The 27,026-nt window shown below is 36.0% G+C and overlaps 1 pseudogene; it reads left to right on the top strand.

Moving 5' to 3' along the window:
- The first annotated feature begins 358 nt into the window (after positions 1 to 358).
- The window catches only part of LOC124100017 (uracil-DNA glycosylase-like), a 68,821-nt pseudogene continuing 42,153 nt past the window's right edge, over positions 359 to 27,026 (top strand).

Here is a 27,026-nt window from a genome sequence, read left to right as displayed (position 1 = left end):
AGTGTATTTAAGGGACAGAAAGAAAGTTCAGAATAACTAGGCTCTAGTATGGGTGAACACTGTGAAAGATCAGATCAGAAATAGTGGCAAAATTCAATTTTATATAGTTTTGTAGGCTATGTTAAGGCATTTGAGGTTATTCCAATTGTGGTTGAAAGACATTAAAAGTCACAAGCACAGGAGTAATATAAATTCACAGGAGCTGTAAAAATAGGTGGATCTGCTTGGAGCAAAACAAACTGAAGTGGAGCAAGACTTTGGAGTAAGGAGTAAGTTTTGCAATGAGCCAAGAGACATAAGAGTGACCTGGGCTGCAGTAGATAAGCTGAAAAGTGACCAGAACAGATGGCACGAGGGGATGAAGGAGAGGGAAGTGACCGATGACATTCAGGTTTGTGGCCTTGCCATCTGGGTAGGCATCTGTGTCATGAATTGAGATTAGGAAGGGTGGAGGAAGAGCACTTTTAAGGGATGGATTATAAGAACTGGGTTTTAATTTTGCAAGCCTTGAACTGTCTATTAGAATGCCTCCAAGTGTAAAGGATGAAGATGGATTTATGAGTTTGGAGCTCATGGACACATTTTGGGGTTTTAGGGTTGTGCTCTTAGACACTAAAGTGTTTAGAAGAACAGGAAAAGTCACTGGGGAGTAATTATACAGTCAGAGAACACTACGGGAAAGGTATTTCATGGAGTGAGTAGTGAATAATGTCAAGTGTTGCTGAAAGGTTGGGAAGGAAGTGAAGACAGAATTGGTGATAAGATTGAATAAGGTGGATGCTAGAAGTGCCCTGAAGAAAGAGACTCAAGACCAACTTGAATGGCCTTTAGGAGAGATCAGGAGAAGACAAATGAGAAAGTAGTTTTGGATAAAGAAATCTTTTGTGAAATTTTCTATTGAAGAGTTCCATAAGAATGGAGAGAAAAATCAAAGGAGCTTCTTACTGTATTTTATTATTATATTGATACTGGAGATTTAACCCAGGGGTGCTTCACCTGAGCCACATTCCTAGACCTTTTAAAATTTCAAGACAATGTCTCATTAAGTTTTTAAGGCCTCACTAAGCTGCTGAGGTCGTTTTTGAACTTGTAATCCTCTTGCCTCAGCCTCCCAAGTTGCTGGGATTTCAGGTGTGCTCCTTTATGCCCGGTGAAGATTCTTATTTTAAAAATAGAATAGAGGAAGGTAAACTTGTATTCTGGTCAGAATGATTCAGGAATGAGAGGGAAGCTGATATTGCTTAAAAGGGGGAATGACGGCAGAAGTGAAAACCTTGCATTGTCAACAAAAGATAGAATTTGGGCAGTACTGCCCAACAGAAATATAATGAAAGCCACAAAAAATCTGAGTTTCCAATAACCTCATTTAACATAAAAATAAACAGGAGAAACAAACTTAGTAGTATGTTTTATTTGACAAAATATGTTCGAAATATAACATCAACATGTGTTAACATAAAATGATTGGGAGATTTCCACTATGTTATAATTTTATGGCTTTGAAATTCAATGTATAATTTATACTTGCAGCACATAGCAGTTTGGAGTAGTCACATATAAAGTGCCTGATGGAGTGTAATAGAAGGCTTGACATGAGATAAATGCGTGGAAATTTCTCCCATTGTATCATGAGGTAAGATAGAAATTTTTATATATATTTGGTGGTGATAATTTGAGGTAGTTTTCATATGTGTTTTTAAATGATTCATAATGAAGTAACACATTTTTATGAGAGGAAGACAAGGAGAGGAGTTGTGAAATGGACATTTTGGAGAGTGGAAAGATGAATCTGTATAGCTTATAAGTTTTAGAAATTTGAAAATGGGTAAAGTCCTACTTGAAGCTTTTGTTCTGCCCAGGAGTAGAGGCCATATTTGACTGCTTCAAAAGGGAAGCACATCACAGAGCAGTAGAACATGATATGATTTCTCTCTGGAGACCTCTGTACAGAATTCACTGTCACAGAAAATCCAAATGAGAGGAGCATGGGCTAGTATTGAACTCAGAGCCTCCCTGTTTGTCCACTACAGAGCATAAGGGAGCCATTTGGAAGAGGCTGGCATCTGTCATTATGTGGACAGAAAAATAGAAGAAACTTCTTTTCTGAAAGAGTGAATGTGACATTTATAGAAAGAGGCAGAGACAAGAGACCAACAGACCTAGAGAGACTGAGAGAAAAACTTTGGTTCGAGTTACTGGTTCCAGTTCCTTTTCCGGGAACTAGGTCTCTGTAAAGAATTTTTCTCATTTTCTTTGCCTCTTTACTACAGTCTACTTCTGACTTTACTTCATTTTCAAGAAGAATTGTTATTCAGCCTTTATTCCCTGAACTTTCTTCCTTGTAGCTCTTCAAAATAACCATGGAAATGCTGGCATGCTCTTGGAATCTCAGTGAGAAATTCCACTTGGGCCCCTGCAATTGTTATCTTGCACAGAGATAGGGCTACTGCTGTCCAGGAGATTTCTAGACTAATCACATTTTTAATTTCTATAGCATTGAGCAATGCTTCCTTGGGAGCTCCTCTAACGCCTCAGCTTAGAGATGGCCTCTGGAACTTGAGACCAGCTCAGTGGAGCTGTCACTGTAATAGCCACCTAAACAGAATCTTGGAGAAGAAAAAATAAAAAGCTTGCAGCATTTACACAGGATTTCTGCAAAGACTCTTCTTCTGAGTGAAATAATTAGTCTGGAACATTACCTGTTGACAAAACAGCATCCCAAGAAGCTGGAGCTAAATGCCAGACACTTCTGAAAACAGAAAGAAGACAATCCTCAATTTCAAGGTTCTTACTTTTGTCAGCTCCTGCAGTTGTGTGAAGGCAGAATAAATTTTCCCTAAACGTAGCACTGTGACGGGCATGGGCGGTGAGATCTTTTTAGAATAAGTCAATTTTCTGCTCCTACAAGGGTCTGAATAATGCTACCTATTCACCAACCCAGAGAGGAATTCAATTTTGTTTTCATTAGACTGAAACCTCTCTTGATGCTCACTGTGAGTCCATAGGGGAGCAGTAACACAACATGTATCTGCTTCTTCAATTTAGGAAATCTTGCTGAATTTGTAATGAAGCGGCTGGGATTGGTTTTACGGAAGCCATACACACACATATAAAGTTCTTCTCATCTACCTCTTTCATCAGCTTTCTTTCTTACTCTCTCAAGCTTTCTGCACATGTGTCAAAACAGTACAGTTTTCACCAAATCATCCACATTTGCTTTCCATTTAGCAAAGATCCACTTACCTGCAGGTGATAGCTTGCATGTGTACACAGGATTTTATCCTTCGTGCATTTTTTAATGTTATCAAGACATAAAATAGTAAATTCTAGTTAGTAAATATCTATGCATTTATTATATTTTCTGTTAGCATCTTTCTTGAGGTTAGGAACCAGCTCTGCTTGTTCACCCCTGGGCCATCAGTATTAGTTGCCACTAGCATTGATAGCTGAACCATAGAAGGTACTCCAAAAGTATTTATTAAATGAACATATTACTTGCACTTGCTTATTAAAACACCCTTGCATGATATTTAATTTTCTTCTCTTCTGTACATATTTACTTTACTGTTGTTATTTCGTAAAGTGGGAAGCCAAGACTTGGACAAATTGAGTAACCACCCCAAAGTTGAATAAAGAAATATCTGGTTTAAACCCAATATCAGGTTTCCTGCCTATCCTTCTGCTTCCTCAAACATAACTTTGATGTGGGTGTCAACTTTTTCTGACCAGTTTTTATTGTTGATTGCAGGCTTTACATGCGTTTAAGGGAGCTACCTGTGGCATTCAAAAATCAGGGACAAAAGGTATTCACTGATTTCTCTTACTTTATTTACTTAGATGTGCAAAGGCAGTTTTATGTGAAATTCCTGGCTCAGTTTGCTTTGGAAACTGGGTCATCTATTTTTTCCTCTGTGCTTCTTCCATAAGCCATCCTGTTGCACTGCCCACCGTATCTTGCTCTGAAGACCCATTTTCTAGGTTGCTATGAGGGGGAGAAAATTTTCACGGTGGTAACAAGGTTTGGTCTGTAGTTTGAAAACCCTGAAAAACTTCCACCTTTCAAGCAGCAAAATTTGGTCTGATTAAGAATCTTTGTCCATTTTAATTTCATGAAAGCTTTGCCATAAAATATATATATATATATATATATATATATATATGAGTGAAATACACCAAAACATCTAGATATCAGAGACCGCAGCTCCGTCTAATTCCTACATCTCATTTTTTCGTGGTTGTTGAATTTCTGCTGACATTCTGTTCCCTCCAGGCCATCCACGATTTCCTTAGATCATTTATCCTCTTTTTGCATCATCTTTTCTCAGTCTCATTTCCTTTCCTGGTCAGTTTTCAGTTTGTTCTTTTTTGCTGTCCTTTTCCCCTCCCCTTTCTGCTTCTTTTTTAAATGGCATATTTAATTCTCTTCTCTTCTGTACATATTTACTTTGCTACTTGGGGAATATCTTTGGCAGGGAAAAAAAAAAGGCTTCTGGCTCTTTCTCCATTAACACTAAAAAATAACAACACCAATCACAACAGCAACACACACACACAGGTTTCATGTGGAAAAGAGATTTGCAAATGAGTATTCTTGGCTTAATTTCTAAGTGTGTTGTTTTTCTTCTCTTTACATTTCCATTTTGGCCACTATCACCCTATAATTATGCCATTTCTTTCTTTTGTGTTTTTGATAATGTTTTTATCCCGTTCATTTTCCCTTATTCCTTCTTGTATGACACCTTAGACTACCCAGACTAGATGGATATGTTAAAAGCATTAGGATTCTGTGACATTTTGATTTCCATAGGAGTCAGGAAGAGAACTGTGTGCTGTTCTGGTATTTTCAATAAGGTGAGCATGCCAAATGGAGATATTAATGTCAATAATCTAGTTTCCATGTGCCGGATGACATGTTCTTCTGATTTTTTTCTACTTTCTCAGATACCATTTTTTTCTTTTTGCAAGAGGATATGATGATGCTGAGATTGTAAGGGCTGGAGAAATTAAATAATTTGCTCATTTGATGAGTGGCATGAATATCAGTACTTCTAATATTTAGCAGCATGAATATTTTTGAATACCAATGCAAATACATTCAGCTGTTGGGTATTAGCTATGTTTGCTCAGGAATATTGCCAGCAGCAGGTTGGAGAAAAATCCCTGAACTTGGTATGCATCTTATTATTCTGATGGAAAGCCCACTAGACAGGGATTGACATAGTCATTAGCAGGGATCTTAAGCCGCCTTGAGAAGAGATTTAGGACATCTGGGGCTTCTGATGTCCTTTCTTCAATTTTCTCTGTATCCTGTACACAGGAATACTACCATTACAAGTACAGATATATCTGACCTTTCTTTGGCACTTATTATATATTATACACAAAAGCATTTGGGGACATAAATGTTCTATCTTTGAAATAAAACAAAGCAATTCTTTAATTATTTCCATCTAGTGGCTTACAAATACTTCACCCTTAGTCATAATAGTTAATGATCATAGCCACTAGATGACCTCTTTTTATTTGAGCTTTGTATGTGCTTTCTCCTTTTATCCATATTTCTTAATTTTCAACAGTTTTTTCTTTATTTAAATTTTGTAAAGTGTGAGTTTTAAATCTGATTTTGAGGAACTCATGGGAAATAGACTACAATCTGACAATGGTTGCTCTTTGTGGTGTGCAGGGCATGCTGGGAAATGATTTGGGTAGACAAAGGAAAGAACATGAATCTAAGAGTTGGAGCATTATGGGAAATAAAAGTCAGATGGCTACATGGACACAGTTGACAAATACATCACTAGCATTCTGATTTTATGGCACAAAAAAAATAGAAGTTATTTTTGCTTCTTCATAATTTTATTTCCATCACTTTTAAAAACCTGTCAGTTTCGCTTCTAAATATCTCTTGAAGCTGTCTATTATCTCCACTTTTGTCAAGTTTCCAGATTTACCTTTGTGAAATTCCATAAAGGCAACCTAATTCATTTATCTAGTCATCCTTTTATTTATTTTATTCAATAATTATTCAGCATCTACCTGGGAATACAGTAATTGTCAAGAAGGACATTTTCTCTGTCTTAATGAGGTATCTGGCTTCACGGGAGTAACACTCTTTAAACAAGTTTGACAAATACTGTGGCTGCCTCTTCCTGCAGTGAGTTCTCTAAATCACATCCAGGGTTATTTCTTAAAAATGCAGGTATACATGTGGTTTCTTTCTTTTTTCTTTTTCTTTTATTTTTTTGACTTTAATATTTTTATTTGTAGTATATATTATTCCACTGTACACAACACAAGCATATACTTACATAAATGACAAGTATACATGTAGTTTCTGTATTTAAAATAATTTTCATGGTTCAGTGTTGAATGTAGAATTCCTTCGAATTGCCTTGGGGCCTCCACGATCTGGCCTCATTTTAACTGGTGCTGCTTCTCGTCTCTCCACACTTTTAGGTTCTCTCTCAGAAGACTGTTTCTCACTTCAAGGCCTTTGCAAATGCTCTCCTCTTTTCTTGAAATCTGCCCTCCATCCTTTTTCACAGGCCCCCTCTTCTTCAGTCTCAGTTTGGAGTTTCTTTCCTGTCTGGGTATGGAGATCCGGTGCTCTGCTGCCATGGCAACCCATATTACCCCATTGCAGCACTTACATTCCTCTGTAAAGGCTTGTTTACTGTTCTGCCTCTCCTGTTAGACCATAAGTTCTGTCTGTTCAATTTAGTTGTGTCCCTAGGGAGTAGCAAAACGTCTAAGCAAAGTGCAGAATAAAAAAATGAGTCCATTTCATTTAATGCCATTGTTATTTGTCTCTTAGGAAATAATTTTCTAATTTCTCTCAAATTTTTTCCTTCCTTTCATTTTCCTGAACCTCTTTAGTTTAGGCTTTGATTATCCCAAGAGTCTCCAAACTACTCATTTTACTTTTAATCTGGTATGACTTAGTCCATTCTGTATGTTTCAGTCAGAGTGGTCTCACTGAAGGCAAATATGATGTTATTCCATTTCTTTAAGAAAACATTGAGGCCTTCCTATTGCCTACAGCATAAATCTCCAAATTGCTTGGATGGCTTAATGGATCCTCCATTTTTCCCTTGAAGTTAAAAGATCTTGCTATTTTATTCTGTTTCATGTCTGTTTGCTTTTGGACATTTTGTTCCTTCTAACTAGAATACCTTCCTATCCCTCTCTTCAATTATCTGGGAAATTTCTACTCCTCTCAAAACACATCCTCAACTGTACCCTCTCATGTACCTTCTCCAATGTCAAGGAAAATCGGTCATTCCCCTCTTTGTGGTACCATTGTACGTTCAGCACATCTCTATTAAAAAGATTTGTACTCACTATTTCAAATCTTCCTATAGCTTTTCCTCTCCTTTTGAATGGCTCTTTTATTTTTAACACCTTGAATTTTTATTGAATGAAAAAATGGAAAACATGGAGCAGACTGCTATAACTGCTCTATATAGTAAGTGATAAAGTACATTTTAGTTATATCATTTACCATACTGTTGGCAACAGACAATTCTTCCAAGTAAAGTTCCTGGCACAGAAGAATTTAGAGGCTCAGATGTCTTTCCTCTGTCATCTATGAAAAGTGATATTCTCAATATATGCTTGTAACAAAATATGCTACATATTGATATATATATATATATATATATATATATATATATATATATAATTTTTATATTTCTTATACCAGTTAAAAATAATTTTAATAATATAATGCTTGTTCTTGAAGCAGTTTTAACTTCCTACCTTTGAAATAGATATATGCCAATAGATTCACAACTCTGGAAAGCTCCTTCTTTGACTACCTTCATAAACCTACTTCTGGAAGTTTAGTGGGTCTGGTTCACCTTCTATATTTTCTTCTCCAGAGGTAGTGATGGTAGTATTAGTAGTATTAATAGTATTAGTAGTAATATAATTTTGTTATAGGAGCTCACCTAGGTACTGTGGTAACCATAAGTTTGGTGCAATATAAGCTCAAAGGTCATGGTAACTACATATAATTCCTGATACTGAGAACAAGCAAAATGAGGAAACACAGACATAAAAGTATATGAAAGCATGTGCCTTGTCTAAAATCTGTGTCGATTGGCATGGAGTTTAATTCTCTTAATTATTTGATCAATATATCATCAGCAAGTATTCCCCCAAGGTCTAAACAAAAGATGGCTTATCACCTTTAAACTCAGTAATATTTACACAAGATTAATGCATTTGAACTCCTGTTCTTATCCTCTGGTTTGCTAATTTTTGTGGATAGTGTAATTCCTAAGGACTTAGAGAAATTTTACAGCAGATGAGACACTAAAAAACATACAAAAAGGCAGGAAACATACAGCCCAAGGTGGATTGCTAGCATAATCTCCGAGAAACTGTAATGGACATCACTTTCATATTATTCCTAGGAAAGGGGCAGTCTAAGTAATTTATGAAGCACTAGCCAGAAATTAGCTATGCAAAAGCTTCCACTATTGCAGGCTCTACTGCAAGAAAAAGGACCACAGCATGAAATATGTTTCCCAAATTGAAGTCAAGGTAAAAATACATTTTTAAGATACATGTGGCTTACAAAGAGATTATAAAAGAAGTTTTGATTGCAAAGGAATACACTCTTGAAAAGAGGATACTGATAGGGTTAGGGTTAGAATAATTCTGTCAAACATGCCAGTAGCAAGGCAGATTTTGAAATTGTTAGCCTGAGTCATTCTCTTTCTATCACCTTTGAAAGTTCAAAATGCTTGATTTAGTTCAAAAATTACTGGGGAAATGTCAAATTGTCCCTTGGTATAGTTCAACAATCACTGAGGCTTCTCATCTTAAAGAAACATTTCCATTTCAAAAACACTTTTCTTATTTCTGATGTAAAGAAACATAGAGATCATGTATTTAAAAAATCTCATTTTCAGATGAGCATGTAGATATGCAGAGAATTTTAAAACTGATTAGTTATAAGGCTTTAACGAAAGAAATCAACCAGATTCTCTGAATGGAACTGTTTCCTCTATTCCTTAGACACTTCCACATGAAAAAATCATTAGTGAAGATTGAGAGATTTTAAATAATTTAGATAGAGACTTAACTATGCTTCATCTTGTTGGGCAAATTCTTCTTTAGAGATATAGAAATCTGCAGTTTTTATCCACTAACTTTGGATGAAAAGGACTGAAATATTCAAAATGCTTAAAGAAAAATCTTGATAGAAAGTCTGTAACATAAAACTTAGTTCCCAAACTTTCAGTTATTTTTATACAATAAAAATAAAACAACTTTTAAATTATATTAGTCACACCATTAACAAATTTTTACCTTGTTTCCTTTTTTCCCTAATTATAAATATTTCACTGTATTCTGCATTCATAAGTTTTCTTTTATGCAAGAACTTTTAAATACTTTATAAACATTGATCTCATAATTCAATCAAAAAATCAGTTTGCTGTACCCCCCTGAAGGAGTGTGTTTTGTTTTCTTCTCTTAGAGCCTTCCTCTATAAAGGTGGATGTTATGGTTTGGGTGTGTGCTGTCTTCCAAAAGCTCAAGTGTGAGACAATGAAAGAAGGTTCAGAGAAGAAGAAATTATTGGGTTACAAGAGCCTTTACCCAGTCAGGGAATTAGTCACCCGATAGGGATTAATTGAGTGGTAACTAAAGGCAGGTGGGGTATGGCTGGAGGAGGTGAAGGATTGAGGGCAGGGATATGGGGTATATATTTGTATTAGGCAAGTGGGGATCTTTATCTGCTTCCTGATCATCATGTGAGCTGCTTTCCTCTGCCACAGTCTTCCTCCAGGATGTTCAGCCTCACCTGGGGCCGGGAGCCATGGTGTGGGACTTCTACAGACAGAGACCTGTGAAACCATGAGCCCTCAAATAAACTTTTCCTCCTCTATAATTGTGCTGGTCGGGTCTTTTAGTTGCACTGGTGAAATAAAAAACTGACTAAAACAGTGGATATTTTATTGTCCTCATTTTGTCTATAAAATACGTTTTAAAACATCTTTATGTGGAACCTCGAATGCAATTTCTAAGGTGGATATAAGGTTTTATAACAAAAAGAGACTTTTCTCCAAGGAGCTAAAAATCTTTAAAAAAAGATAATCCATGAATTAAAAAAAATAAACAAAGCACCATGTAGTTCCAGATGTTGATAATTAAACAGAATACAGTTAGAGATCAGAGAGAAATTCCTAAAACAGATGGCTTTGAGATTGAGCCTAAATGGAATACTAGACAAGGAACTCAAGAACAGAGTTACAGCATAAAACATCCTCTGCCAAAAGTGATGGGGATTGAAAGCACATGACACGGCTAGCCATTCCTTACTGAAGACAAGAAGGGGCAATGAGGCAGTTTGTACTCCAGACATAAAATTCAGGAAGAGATGTTTGTCTCCTTTTCTAACTGGCAGCCTAAGTGATCCACCGTTGACACATTCCCCAGTATATCTGAAGCTTTTCTCTCTGTGTAGGTAGAAATACCTATTTAAATATACAGGATAGACCCAGGCTTCTCACTCAATTGGAGTTTTCTACAAAAGATTTTGGTAGCTCCAGGTCACTATGAAGTAAGGCTGCCGAGAGTAACTTCTAGACCACTTCAAACTGTTGGGAATCAATCCATAGGAGAGTTTGAGAATCAGGGCTTAAAACTTATGGCAATACTGTCCCACAACATCTACTATGATTTAAATAATGATGTGTCTCTTGAGTTTCATGTTGAAGCTGAATCCTCAATGCAACAGTATTAAAAGGTATGACTTTTGGGGAACTGATAAGTCATGAGGGCTTTGACCTTATGAATGGGATAGGACCCCTGTAAATAGGTTTGATGCCAAATGGAATGCTCTCTTGTTCTTCTGTCCCCTTTGCTGCATGACGACCCAGTGTTCATCATCTCTGAAGAAGGCAACAACAAGGTACCACTTTGAAAGCAAGGTGCCACCTGGCTCCTTATCAGGCTCCACTCATGCCTGTACCTTAATCTTCCACTTCCCAGCCTCTAGAATAATGACAAATAAATTTCTATCATTTATAAACTACAAAGCCTGTTATAATAGAACTAGTGCACCAAGACTGTATCCAAGCCTGGGACTGGTGTTAGGTTTTGTGGAACAGGGTGTAGAACACTTTGATTGGTGTGTTAAACTCCTGTGCTAGGTCATGGGTAAAACAGCTATATTTTGATCATGCTTGTGGACATGTGATGGATCATACGTTCTAAGAAGTTTTGTCAACATAGAGAGTTAAAGAATTGTATCATCATTCTCTTCAGCAAGTGTTTATCTTACTTCTATTATATACCATTTTCTGATTGTAAAGTGGTATGTTCCATCCATAGAATTTGCTGAGAGAATAATTTTCAGCTTTTCTCCTAAATTCAGCTACTTTTCTCCTGTCTATAGAAACTAACACTCAGGGGTATCTTGTCCTGATAACTACATACACAATACCCTAATTACAATGCCAAAAGTTATTGAGTACTTATTGTGTGTTGTGTACCACTCTAAGCACTTTATAAATATCTTTTTATTGTATGTCAGAGTCCAGTCAGCAAAACTAACCATGTTTGGTATTCAAGTAGAGGCAATTTAATATATGGAATTGGTTACATAGGTGTTGAAGAGCTGAGAAAGGAAAAAGATAGAGATAAAATCTACATGAAGCATTACCTATGATTTACCCTCCACAGTAGGGAGAACAACACAGGTTTGTGTTACTAGAATTTGGTATCTCAAAGGAAGGTGCCCAGATTTTTTGATGACAGCTATCACTTGGCTACAGCTGGCATCATATTACTTTGAGAAATAGTCCCATATGGACAGGCTGATGCTGATATTGCTAAGGTGGCAGGTGTGTGGAGATAAGCTGAAAGTTTAAAAGTGAATAGTGCTGACATAAACAAGAATGGAAGCAAGTCCTTTCTGTCCTCTTACCTTCCATCCTTATTCTGTGCCTTTGGTCGTTAGAGCTTCTCAAGAGGGTCACCAACAAAAGTTTACAAATGTCATTTGAGAGCATCATAGGTCACATGGAAGAGTGGATTTGGGCTGAAAGACAGTACACAATTGACCCAAAAATTTAGCCTCATATAATCTTGTGAGGTTGATCCCTTTACTGTCCCTTTTTTCAAATGAATCAGAAAAGGGCCAGAGATTATAATAGTTGTCCAAGTCTAACTGCTATCAGAACTGGGTATGAAGCAAAGCAATCTAACCCCAGAACCCCACTATTGCCCTCTGTGCTACACTGCCTCTTTGTTAAACTAAGTGGTAAGTTTATTGAAGACATTGCCTGGTGTGAAACTTGTATTTACATGAAATTATCATTTATTAAATTATTTTGGGTCCATATTGAGGGCAGGGATATGGGGTATATATTTGTATTAGGCAAGTGGGGAAGTTTTGTCAACATAGAGAGTTAAATGTTTTTAAATTTAATTTTCTAGAGCACTTAAAGGATTTTTGATATTCTGTCTACAAAGAATAGTAAGAAAATCTTCATATTACAGTGTCATATATATTTAATATGTCAATATATTTAATGTGATGCTTAATGGTAAAGATACATTCTGAGAAATGCATCATTAGTCAGTTTTTCCCTATGGACATCCATACAGTATACTTCTAAAAATTAAGATGGCTCTGACATTACTATGTGACATAGTCTTATGGGACAGCCATTGTGTATATGAGGTCAGTAGTTGACAGAAACATCATTATGCAAAGCTTAACTGCATATGTGCCTAGAGTGGGAGTGTGTGACAGGGTGTTGTGTTAATAGGATTCTTTCATTTATTTAACATACATTTTGACCAATTCATTCATTTCATAATTACACATGATGTCAAATTAGCAAAAAATACAGTTCCAGCTTTAGTTGAGTTTACATTTAATTCTCCAATAAAATAGATTGGTTAATTAGCAAAATCCAATGCAGTAAAATTCAATGTATTAGTGCTCTTTTTATTTATTTATTTATATAAGTAAATTGGACTGAGCACAAAGGTTGCTTGAAGATGTAGACTTCATTCTTTTTGGCTTTGCATCCCAACTAAGAGCAGGGAGATGGCACAATGATCGGACCAGAAATCATTTTTTTATAAGGGTTTTAGAAGATAAGAACACATGGAGGTAGAGAAGAGGTTACTGATGGTTTCATGAAAAAGGGCAATAAAAGTACTTAGAAAAATGCACCTGAAATCTGTTGGAAATAAAGTTAAAGGTTATTCAGTATTTATTTTCTTTACCAGTGAAAACCACTATCACCACTATTAATTCTAGACAGGAGATCAAGTTCTTGGGCAACCTGTAGGTATTCCAGCATTAACTTTTAACCAAGCCTAGAAACAATGGGGCATGGCTTTAATTATAATATAACATAGTTGATCACCAACACAAAAAATGAATTAGACAAGATTGATTCTTGGTTCTTAAAGGCTAGTGAATTTTTGCTGTGCTTCTAATTATGAGGGAAAAATCTGAGAAGATTGTACATTTGAAATATTAGTATTTCTTCTGGAATAATGTTTTTATAGGGGGCCTGAGAGAATTTTTAAGTCAAAAAATATAAAATGTATTTTTTATCTTCATTGATTATATAATGCTTATAATGCCACAAGTAGCAAGGTTCTTAGTTTCTAAAATTGTTAGAACTGTTAACAGAATCTTGGACTAAAGATAAAATATACGAGAATGCTTATTATAATCAAAGGCTAGGATCTGGGATGAACTGAATAATTTGGAGATATCTCCTCTAGCCGGTCCCTCTACCCCAAGATAAGAAAGTAAAAGGAAGAAGTTAAATCCAGAAATGTGCAAGGCAAAAAAACTGGAGATTTGTGTGAAAGTTGCACATTGTAGGCAGGAGTAGACATGAGGACCTATGAAGTCTACTGCCATGAGAAGAGGACATAATTGTGGTTTTCATCACAAGGCAAAACACTTTCATCTGCAAAGCCCTCTTTTTTATTATTAACTTGTTTCTTTGGGATATTTCTTGATTTTTCCCATTGTCTATTCACCTTTCTCCTACCTCAGCTCTCAATGTTAAGCAATGATTGTTGACTTTCTTACAAGTCAATCATTTACTCAATTTCCTGGATTCTGATTTCACATCTTGGCTCCAAGAATTATCTCTTGGTAAGGAGTTCTTTGGTTCAGTTTTTGGGCTTCCCATGAATGGGCATTGCCTTTGTTGACAAGCCCCATAGACACCCTCAACACTTACTGAGGTAATTACCAAACCTGTGCTTGCCCACATGTAAAGAATGGCTGGTGTTGCTTCGCTGTAGAATATTTGTCTAGAACTGATATGTAGTCTTTTAAGCTTTCAAGCTTCCTTTAACATTGTAAGCTAGTTTTGATTTTTTTAAAATCCCCAAATGTTGTAAAACTTTCTTGCTTTTATAAGCAGAGTATGATAAGCAACATTTAAGCATTTCTTGATGACTCATTTTAATTTTGAAAATTAACTACTATACCACAATATAAAACAGAGTATAGTGCTACACTAAATGGTCCCAGACAGCTATATATTTTGCATTTTTATGTCATAATTATTCCGTTTCCTTTCTAGTTCTTAAGCTATCAAATCAGCTATTCTCCCTAATCTCTCTGACTTCTTTTATGATATATTATTTGGAAACAAGATAACTAAATTGATTCAAATGATGTCTCTAATTAGGTGGGTGATCTCTGAGTGGCTACTGATGACCTCTATCATGCAAGGTATTGAATCTTTAAACATTAATATATGCTGGGGGTCTTGAGAGGCCTTTTAAATTCACATTTTTGATTCTCATATGGATTCTAAAAACTATGTTCCCCAATCCTATGATGGTGTAATTTACTATTATTTTCATGTTATAAACCAATGAGGAATCTACATAAATTAAGAGGGACCAGGTAGACATGGATAAGTGTTTTTGCCACTTATTAGCCTGAGCAAGTCATATGAAGTTTCTGAACCTCATTAAAGTTCTACATAGAGCAGTCATAAGGGGTGATTAGTATCAAGGGTTTTTTTTGAGGTATAAAAATACTCTGCATGACATTCTTGGGTACATAGTAGGTACTTAAAATGTGTTAGTTACTTGAATGACTATGGGAAGACTGGCTGCTCTTCCAGAGTTCAAAACCCAGTTCTATCACATATCTTAAAGAAAAAGACTACATGTGGTTTATGGGGTTGAAAAGATTAGTTCTCAGGGTTAAACAGAGTTTATCTTTAAAAAACCAAAGACTGTTTTTTACCATATGCAAAGCCATATGCAAATGACACTTTTTTTCCCCAGTTTTAACTATCTTTACTACAACAACTCTTATAATGAAAATCTCTGTCCACTCTTTTGATTTACTCTAGTTATGACCAGATGGCTGGGAGTCCAGACACTAGGTTCAAATTTCCAGTCCCCCCACACCACCCTGGCCCAGCTATTGTATGTTTCTGAAGAAAATTTCAGTGAGGCAGAGAATGCCAAGGGCTAATGAGAATAACTAAGTCCAGGGACCAGGACAGGCCGACCAGAATTAAGAATGCGAGCCTGAGTGGCACTACAACAACATTAGCTCTTCAGTTTTCATGAAGCAACTATTGGGCACTACTCTGGAACCTCTTCTTAGGCTGCAAAACTAACTCTGGGAAATATACCATTTGAGCAGCCCTTAAACATTTCAGAGACTAAGAACCTTGGCCTCTTTCCTGAATGCAGTTATATCCCCTTGCCCACCCAAAGGCTTTTGCCACGGCATCTGAAAGGTATTTACTCTCTTTTATTTAAGAGCAGGGATCCATAAACTACAGCCTGTGGGCCAAACCTGATCAGTGTTGTCCCACAAGGTAATACTCATGGCTGCATTTTAAACTAGTTGAAAAGTAGCAGAAAAGGGACCATATTTTATGAGATGTAAAAAGTATTTAAAGTTCAAATAGTAATGCCTATAAATAAAGTTTTATAGTGGGGTAGTCTTACTCCTTCATTTGTGCATTGCCCTTGGTTTTGCATGGTAGAGTTGAACAGTTTTGTGAAAGAGGCAGTCCTTAGGCAAAGATTAAAATATTTATTATCTGGACTTTTGCGAACGTTCCCAATCCTTGCCCCAGGGAATTGCCTGAGTCTGTCACCTCACCCCCACAGAATCCATCTGTTTATTTCTCATCTTATGAATAAGACCTTTGGTAGAAATGGCAAGAACACTATACTGCATTTGTGTTTGAAAATGCTACATTTAATGAAGGATATTTAAATACTTTGCATATATGAGGGTAGTACTCCATTGAGACATTAATTGTGGAGAATTTCCTTGTTTTCAACGACAGCACAGAGTTTAATTATGGGCACATCTTCAGGAAGTGTTCAGAAATAAAGACCATATGGACATCGCCCCAGATAGCACCACAATTCTGAAGGCCTCGCAGTGGATTTATTTAGTCTCTACTCCCTTGGGAATGTTTAGTAATATACCTGAGCTAATATTTGTTATGGCTCCAGTCATTTTCTCTCCTTTATCCTGGGGAGAGGGAGCAGCAGTAAGAAAGAACACTCTGTTCCCACACTGTGAGACTGATGGGAGAGGGGGAAAAACTATAATCATTCACTTCTCTTCCGCGAGGCAGAAGTAAAGGCACAACCAAGAACAAATTTATCAAGTGCCCATCTGTGCAGAGTGCCCCATGCTTAATTTAGCTAAATTCAAACACACATAGAAGGCACAACCATTATTCTCTTGGAGTCTGGGCCTGAAATCAAATGTGAGGGTCAGACAGGTTGTCTTTCTTTTTCTTTTTTTGTTTTTGGCAGTATGAAGATTGAACCCAAGATCCCCCCTATGTACTAGGCAAGTTCTCTATCATTGAGCTTCATCTTCAACCCAGACTCCTTCTGAAACCCTCAGCCCTGCTTCTCTGTGTGGCCCAGTTGGCTTGGTCCCTCCCTTCTCCCATGCTCTGCTGGTTTGGGAGAACACAGGGCTCTCAGAGCATCATTCTCGCCTCCAGACTTTTGTTCACTCTGGTCCTTCATCTGAAGTATTCTCTATGCTGTATTACTCTTAGCCCAATTATGTCCAAACTCAAAAGGTCAGAAATATGCTTACTTCTTTTGAGATACATCTGCTCTGAGTATTCCCAAGATTCGTCCTTTAATTTCATAATAACGTTTCAATGAGAATAACATCTTTAGCATTGAGTTTAGTTTTTGCACACAGAGTTTGTCATTTGTTTAGTTTATTTGTGATCATATTGTCCTAACTATTCAATTAAATACAAAATTTGAGGTTAGTTAAAGGCTGTCTTTTTATTTTCAATTGAAAAGGCATGCATGCACATAATTACACACCAATTTTAATTATTTACAGATTTCATATTTGTGAATTCACCTATTTGATAAAATTTATTTGTAATCCCAAAATTAGCTCAAGATACTTTCACTCTCATACGTAGAATGGTGAAAAATTTTAATAGTCTCAGGCACATGTTTTCTTTTTTAACCTCAGTTTTCCTACTAAAAACATATCTTTTATATGGGCTGCTTAATGCCATGCTTTTTTATATATATATTTTTTGTTGGTGATTTTGCAGCTTAAAATACCCCTAAGTATTTGGTTGGAGTACTGTCTAATGTTCTTAAATGTGAGAAGGCTGGAGGTATCTTATAGAGTAAATATGGTAAATATGTATTATTAGATAAGCTTTGATTGGACATTAATTGTTATAAGGAGCCACTTCAGAAAACACTCTAAGTCTGAATTCAAATCAAAGAGAGCTTTATTTACCTGAACAGGGACTGTCACCCACCCATAGAGACTAAAGCTCTATGGGCGAACAGCAATTTCTTGGCCTGTGTCTTAGGAATTTAAGGTCAAAAACCACAGCTCAGGGACTTTCCTTAGCATCATGCAAGCAAGCCAATCATAGAAGCTAAAACAGCATTTAGCAGAGCAACTCAGACAATTGCATCTTGGATTTAAGCAGATGTTAGACAACTGTATCCTGGGTTTGAGCAGGTGGTTATTGGGGGTGAGAATCTACTTTAAAGTCTTGGGTCACCAAGACCACCATATAGTGTGTTGTGTACATTTTGTGGGGTACAAAGTACAGAAGATAATATATTATTATTATTTTTAATTTAGCCTAAAACAGTTTTCATTTCAGTTTCTCAGAAACAGCTCTTGTGACAGTTTTTTTTTTTTAATAGAAGGCAGCAAAATGGAGTTTCAGGCCTGCTTATGACAGTTCTTGCTTTATAATTGTCTTGTCTCACTTATCAAAGTCTTATATCTATAATCTATATTTTTTACTAATCCATAACCTATAACTTACACTCTCATTGATTGTATTTATCAATTCACACCACAACAGAATTATAGTTCAATGTTAATAAATCTACAACATTTATTAAATAAAATGTTAAAATAGAATCATACATAAGTCAAGACTACTTATTCACTGGTTAACAAAATTAGTGTGACCAGAGGCTCATGGGAACCTATCCCTGTATTTCCTCTAGGAGCGATTGCTCAATATTCACTAATTCAGTGATTTTATACAACATAACTACTGTGAATAATGAGAATCAATAATATGGGTTTTCTCCCCCAGGATTTCTGGGGCTGATGGTGGTTTCTTAAGCATTTGTCTGTATGCCTGTGCATCCATGAGCTTCTAGTGCCTAAGTCTTCAGTTGCTCGTTTTTCCATTCTGTCCATCCTACCCCCTCTGGAGACATGCTGCTGACATCACATTGATAGTTAGACAAGCCCAACTGAGAAGATCAAAAATAGCATGTCATTGTAGGTATTGAAAAATGACTCCATGCTACCTGTTATCAAATCATATTTTTCTTTCTATTTCAGCATAACTCAATAGTCTGCTTATACCTCAATATAAGTGGCTGAAGTAAAGGAAAAAGAAAACTTCAATTCAGAGATGGCAAACTCATGGCCCACCTGCCACCTCTCCTTTTTCCTTGCTTGTAGGACATGTTTCTAACTGTTCATGGTACTCCTGCTGCCCCCTGATGTGATTATAGAATCATATTCAGTGCAGTGCCATAGGAGGCCACTAATAACAGATTGGAGAGGGGATGCTGATTGAAATGTTTCCCATAACCATAAGCATAATATGTTCTCTTCTGCTTTGATGGACTCTAAATTGTATGCACAGTGTGGATTTTGTGATACTCAATAAAAAGCTTCTAGGAAACAATCCTGAATGGGCTGTATATTACCAAGTCATCACATGTAATACAGGATTGTATCATCAACGTGCACTGGCTCCTGCTGTGCTTAGGCAGCCTTCGCCATGTAAGCAGGGAATGTGCTCACAATAACCAATGCCCCCAGTCAATGTCACCTAGAATGGAAGCTCATCCTGCTGCTTTTTATTGCTAAGAAGAGTGAAGTTAAAGCACGATGAAAACTTAAATACCATCTTCTGTTTGTCCTCTTTCATTTCTCTCCTCTAAACCTGATTCCCATCATTGCTATATGGATACTGCATTTAAAAGGAAGCTTGAAATGTAAACATTAATGCATTTGTTAAATACATTATAAAATCAAATTTAAAACTTCTTAAAATTTGCTGTAAAATCTGAAGGACTGGGCTAGAAGTTATAGGGATATTCTGAATAAATGAACAAGTAAGGGATGTTTTGAATGCACATAATGTGGGAGCAGGTTTTCTGGTAAATGTTTATTTTTCCAATTTTTAAAAATGAAGAACTTTTGTGGGTTGTTATAAAACACTTCCTACTCTCAGACTCTTGCATCCAACCTGAAAACCTCTTTTTGGAAATTACAGTTCTTCCTCAACTCCTGCCCAGAGGTTTGCTCTGGGATCCTCTCAAGACACCCTTGAAGGAGAGAGCTTTTCATAAAAACTGTAGCCCAGTTCTCTTCTGAAGTGTCTATTTGGCTTTTAGGGTAACTCCTATGTCCTTGTTCTTCCAAACTGGAAGTGTGTGCTATTCATACTCTCTCCTTTTTCCTTGCTTTTAGATAAGAGTTATACTTTGGTTTTCATGCTCTCCAAAATCCAAGAGACTTTATGTCAAGTTTTCTAAAGGACTCTTAAAACCTTTCTGAAGGACTTCATAAAATCTTTGTTCCACGATGGCCCATAGTCCCAAAAGCTAAAAAAAAAAAAAAAAAAAAAAAAAAAAAAGAAATTAAGCCAATAATTCAGTCACAAGACAGAGAGTGGCTTCCTACCCTCTCTCACTTAACTTTGAATTCCAGAGAAAAATGCATCTGCCTCCTCTCTATAACAGGAAGGGAAGAGAAATGCCACAGTACTTCTACTAATTCTCTTCCATTATCCTTCCCTCTCTGATAAAGTTGTCTGGAATATCTTATGTTTGCTTATAGATAGCAGAAGTGGATCAGGGACTAAGGGTGGCAAAGGGTGATTTTGTCTACCTCTTGGAAAAATCTCGTGGGGTATACTGTGATGTGCCATTCATTACCCCCAATTTTAGGTCTCATCAGAAAAGCAGAAACTTAGAATGACATCCACAGAACATTTGAAAAGCAAGCCAAACCTACCAATATTTGGACTACTTTTATAATTCTTTATAGACACACAGGAGAGACAAGGACCATTGATGTCAGTTAATTCACCCATATGATGATTCAATTTCTTCTGCGGTATCCTTGTTGGAGATTAATCCAGCCTCAACACCTCCAGTCATGGTGATGACTCACTGTATTTGGAAACAGCTTTAGTTATAAATCTGCCCATGTGTCAAGCCAAACTCTGCTTCTCTGTAATTTCTACCGAACATTCCTCCTTATTCTGTTCTTTGAAGCTAAACCAGACAAGCTGTTCTCTCTTGAAAACCTTTTACATGAGAATCTTTAAATATCTGAGGCTAGCAGAGATGATTTTTTCTCTTTTCCTCCTTGAAAACTCAAGATTCCCATTGATTCCAAATGTTTCTTAATGGGAATGTTTCAAATGCTGCCAGTACAGTGTTTTTTTTTTTTTTTTTTTTTTTTTTTTGTTCTGTTTTGTTTTTGACCAATTTATTTGTCAGGTGAAGTATGACCTATATCAAGCAGAATGGAAGAATCATCATGCTTACTTTGGTATTCTCTGCTGCTTAAATCCATCCCTCCTCTCCCCAGGCCTCTTTTCTTGGTGGAATCTTATTCATTCTTTAGAACTTAGACATCTTCCTTTATATCACACCTTTCCCCCTTTCTCTTTTCTGAAATATCACTTTATATCCACACCTTTATTTTGGCATACCTCTCATTACATGGTGAATTAATAAATAATTAAAATTTTATGTTTTTATCTTTCTAATTGCTAAGATCCAGAGACAAGGACAATTCATCACTGGATTTCCCCTTATGTCTAGCCCAAGCTGGAGACTTGAAAAACAATATTGAATAAAGAAAGAACTGACTGCTGCCCAAGAGTCCCTGCAGCCTTCTTATCAGTTGTATCATAAGGCTGCACCATATTGAATAGCTTGCCAAATGCCATCTTTGAGACCTTTTCACTTTTGCTCAGCTAGATCAGTTTTTCTCCATTATACTTCTACCTTTTATATATGTATTTTAACACTTCACATGTATTAAAGAATTAAGATATAAAAAAATGCTTTAATGAAAAATAAATTGCAAATTATTTTAAGCTACTTACTTATGTAGAGTAGATCTTATAGTAACTCATGGTATAATATATACTTAAAAGCAAACTAAATTTTTTTAGCCAACATTTTTAATCCTTCATATTACCTTCCTCTAACTATTTATATAAAACTTGCTGAAGTGCCTCCATCATGAATGCGGGAGTCAACAAAAATGACAAAGTTAAGCAGATTTTTTTTCTTTTTCTTTTATTTTCATAGCAGAAATGATGTAGGGGAAGAAAGCTTCTCATTCCTATTCCCAAACCATGTGTTTTAGACGATGCGATCCCTTTGTTGACTCATGTCTGCAGCTCTTCAAATAGTATTTTTACTGCGTGTCTCTGCCTCTTCCTCCCTGAAGACCACATCAACTTGTTCATTTCTAAAAGTAATCATTTGGTGTGAAGTGCTACAAAACGACATCTGGGCAACCTCGGTGCATCCTCAGCCACTGAGCACCGGATGGATATAGTACAGACTCACTTCCCCTCCTGGGATTTTCTGTCCCTTTGAACTGACCTTTACTTGCCTTTGGCTTTTCATGTGGTGTATAAATAAATGCAATCTCGATGAATTCCATTAAAAATTTCTATGTGCATCTACTAGGTGGAAGTTTTTATGCTGTCAGGTCATATTTTAAAGTGTATAGGAGGTGAGCTGTTGCCAAAAAAAAAAAAATGGCTTATAAATCTATTATGACCATTTATCATAAAATTATCTTTCCATTCACCATGTCATTATTTATGGTTTGCTTGTTTCTCTCTAGATCTGTTTTTCTTTCCCAAGAAATAAATGCCTTTTCTATATAACAGATCTCCATGAGAAACTCAAGTCATGTCATACATAAATTCACTGGAATTGACATTTTAAAATTTGGCATTATAGGTGCCTGAACATAAAGAAGAAGGAAAGTGAACAAAATGAATCAGGTAAAGACAAGTGGGAAGCCTTGGAATGAGTCTGGAAGAATTTCCCTGTTATCTGGACTATTGTTTTCAAATATTTAGAGCACTTGTCTAAGGGTTGTTATTACAAACAAAGGTGATTTTCAGACCCCTTTTAGATTATGCTCATTAGAACAGAAGTGTGTTCCAGGAAGAACTTGATTTCTATGTATTTGTCATCATCATTGTAAACAGTTTTCCTGTATTTCTTAGTCCCTTTAAACTCCCCTAATTCAAAGTTGGCCTCCTCTCTAACATTTAGCACAATGTTGGTGCTCAATAAATGTTTAACAGCTGCAACACTAACTCCGAGGACAGCTGCACGTTAATGGTGTGTGAAGTGATTTATATGTAAGCTGCTAAAATTCATAACTAAAGTACTTAGCACTTTAAGCTCCTCTGGGACAAAAGGTGATAGATTAAGGTAAAATGGTATTATTATTTAATTCTGAAAGAGGTAAATTACACTGGCAAAATGCTATTTGATGTTACTGGCAAACCGCTGTGGTCTGTTGCTTTGTTGCCATCAGGAAACGTGGTCCAGTGGTTGGAGCTGTGGTGAGGGAGGCAGGAGTCCTGGGTACTATTTCTGGTTAATTCACTGACTTCCTGGGTGACCTTGGGCAGCTCACTTAACCTCCTCATGCCTCAGTCTCCCTCCCTAGGAGCTGAACAGGGAAATGCATTTCAAGGTTCTGCTCTGAAAAGACATTTTTAAAAGTAAAACTTGGAATGCTTCCTTTGGCAATAGCATTTTTTTTTTTTTTTTTTGCAGTAAGGGGTGATTTGTTGGCCTCCCAGTTGCACTGTTGGCTGTTATAAAGGCAGTGCATATTAATGCATCCTCAGCCCAAACACAGTGAGTTCTCACACATGGACATGGAAATCTGTATTTCAGAACAGATCTACATCATTGTCAAAGGCGCTTTGATTCCATACTTATTTGTTCATGCATACTTATAATGCTGTCCTCACCATTTTAAAAATAGATTTGGAAGAAAAATAAATGAGCATTTTCCTGAATTCTTGGTGGTAAAAGCAGCTCTGGCACTTAGAGAAAAACCAGTACATATGTTTGTGAAAATAATAAACAAAACCTCAAACTCAAAGCGTCTACTGATTCTTCAGAATCATGAAAAGGAGTGTAGAGTACATAGAAGGGTTCTTAGGCTGTATCCGTCAGCCTGGTCAGCCTGTTTAATGGTACAGTTTTGTCATTGGAACTGATAACATTTCAGACTTTGTAAAGACCAGATCCTGAATTCTAATTCCTTTGCTTCACTCTCAACTCCTGGATGACATCTTAGCCCACTGCTTTCCTGAAAATGCCTAAGCAGATATATACCAATTCACTCACACCACTGGTTAGATGTGGGCGCCTTAGGAAATTGATAGGTATGAGGTGTGAAGTATAAATAGGAAAAAAGAGAACATGAAAAAAAAAAAGATCAGTATGTAAAATGTATTCAGCTTACTTGATTAAAATCTAAAATGTTCCAATGAAATTCTTTTCTGATGGATTCTCATCACTTATCAAAATGCGTTGTACTTTTTGGGGATATAGAGATTCTGATTCTGATCCTCATTTTAACTATCTTTAGAAAGATAATAATTAGCACATACTTCTATAGTTCAGTGGCTCCTGATCACGGAAATTGAACTGACCTTGAAGGAAAAAAATAAAGATTGTATGGGGTACATTCAATTACTTTGTATGAGTTTATGGCTGCTGGGTTGCCATTAGATTTTTTTTCCCCTTTATTGATGGTGGCTATAAACTATACTATGATTTATTGTTATTTGGGGATTTTTAAAAAATCTCATTTCCAATTTTTTCTTTGTATATTCTGAGAATGACTACTAAAATTTACAAGATTTTTCACATATGTGGATCAAAAGACAAAAAATTGCTTATTTATTTATTTTCAGATTTAATAAAAAAAAATAGTTATTCTTGGGCCAGGGGTGTAGCTCAGCCACAGAGTACTTACCCAGCATGTGTGACGCACTGGGTTCAAGCCTTAGCACCACATAAAAAATAAACAAATAAAATAAAGGCAAGCTGTCTATATATAACTAAAAATTTTTTTAAAGAAATTAGTAATGTATACACACAATATGTATACTTAATATAGATAATAAAACCTTAAAGATTTTATGGTAAATGAAATAATGAACTGGGCACGAACAAAATTTGTTAATTATTAAAATTTATATGTTGTTTTTACTATGTTGATTATGTAGGTATTTTGAGGATATTAATGTATCAGTTATTGTTGGTGAAGGTAGGTGTTAACCCAAGAAAGAGATGTTAAAGAGAACTTCATAAAATTAAAGCACTACTGCAGATTTGTCCAATGTATGATCTGTCTGAAATCTTTGACTCATTGAAATCAGGAAAAAGCTGAATTACTTGATTGATTGACTTTTCAGGATAAAATAATAACATACAGACTACCAGATTTTTTAACAACCTTATGGAGTGTATATAACTATCCCCAAAGAAAGGTTAAGTAGTTTGTCCAAGATCATGCAGCTAGTACTTGGGAAAGTTGAGAGCCCCATTCCACCAGCAGCACTCAGAACCACTATATGGTATTCTCTAGGCAATCGTTTTGTGAATACTGCAGAAATTGTAGGACTGCAATGTCAATGTATTTACTGGACTTAGACATACTACATTGTTGTCCATGTTGGGAAAATTACTTTCAGGACACAGTAATACAACCAGATCCAACTACGTATATAGACACATATCTTGTCAGCACTTAAGGCAATTTTCCAGTGTAGTATTATCTCAGAATTTTAAAGATCACAAATAATTTTTAATTGATACATAAAAACATAAACATTGTACATAGTTATGGAGTACCATGCAATGTTTTAACATGAGTGTATATTAATAGTGTTTAGATCATGTTAACTCCCAAATAATTTTTAAAATTTTGCATTCATTTTAAGAACTCCAAGGGTCTGAGAAGAAAATTACCTCTAGATAGGGAAGAGAGGTGGGAGGGAAAGGGAGGGAGAATGGGAATTGCATGGAAGAGGGAAGGAAACCCCCTTTGTTATGCAGGATACAGGTATGACGATGTGAGGGAAAAAAAAAGAAATTTGTCACATTAGATTGGGTAGAGAGAAGTGATGGGAGGAGAGGGGAGGGGAAGGGGAGAATGGAAGGACAGCAGAATAAAATAGACATTATTATTGCTGTGGGTATATACGTGACTGCATGACCAATGTGATTCTGCAACCTGTATGCTCAGAAAAATGAGAAATTATATCCCATCTGATTCAAATGTACGATATGTCAAGATCATTGTACTGTCATGTGTAACTAATTAAAAGAAATGAAAAAGAAGAGGCAAATAAAAAAATGTTAAACAAATAAACAAAAAAAAGAACCACCAAGAGTCTGAAATAATACCCTACTCACAACACTCATGAATGCCAGCAGAAGACAAGAGATTCATGGGTCAGAAACAAAGTCTGAATTACCCAAAGCACAACAGGCAGTTCAGGTTTGCACTGGCTCCCCTCTCCTCATGGATGCCAAGGGGCTCTCTAGGAGTTGGTGCCAGATGGATGTTGCGTATGCACTATGTTTGTGTCACTGCTGAGACATTCCAGTCTCTAAAGATTGCAAACAAACATGAACCTGGACAACTCTTGCCCAGAGTGAGATCTCATGGTTTCCTTATCTTTATTATACCAATAAGCAAAGAGATCTGTCTTCTGCCTGGGAAAGCAACACTATTTCTCTCTTTCAAGGCTGTTTGTCATTCTTAAAAGCATACTGAAAAGACATTTAAAAAAAAAAAGATTGCCTGGAATAAAAGCTATGAGTAACTCTATTACAAGATATGAATATACATACAAGAGACCCATGAAGAACTGTCTCCGAACAATACATTATTTCCTATAATCCAAGCTATCTCATTTGACTGAAACACAAATTATGTGAGATTAATATAGCAGAACTTAGATATTTTTAATATAGGTTTTGCTATTTATAAAATGACATTTTGGCTAGATAAGACCAAGGGCTTTTGGAGCCTGAAAATATAGGTGTTAGAGAAAAACAGCAAAAATACTAATTGATATTTAGTGGGATTAATTCTCATAAAAAAGAATTAATGTTAAAAATATTTTTTTCCTCTAATACTATTTTATGTCTTTTATGAGTGGCTACTTGATTAGGAGTAAAGTGACTAAGTACAAAGATATGTGTTGGAAATCACTTGCAATCAAACAAAAAAGAGAAAAGAAGATAATACATTTCCAAATTTGTAATATAATTCAATAGAAAAAAAAGCTGATATGGTTTGATATACTATGTAGAAATATATTATGTTAGACAGTGTAAATCTGTCTGAACACCATTATAGAATGATGCATTATATTCTCAGAATCCAGGGTGTGTTCCTTCTACGTGTGCTC

The sequence above is a fragment of the Marmota monax genome, unplaced genomic scaffold (assembly GCF_021218885.2).
Source record: "Marmota monax isolate L192 unplaced genomic scaffold, Marmota_monax_Labrador192_F-V1.1 WCK01_AAM20220418_F8-fsc00053, whole genome shotgun sequence".
In the NCBI taxonomy this organism is placed as follows: domain Eukaryota; kingdom Metazoa; phylum Chordata; class Mammalia; order Rodentia; family Sciuridae; genus Marmota; species Marmota monax.
The sequence above is the reverse complement of the archived record's forward strand: the minus strand, read 5'-3'. Positions and strand labels throughout refer to the sequence as shown.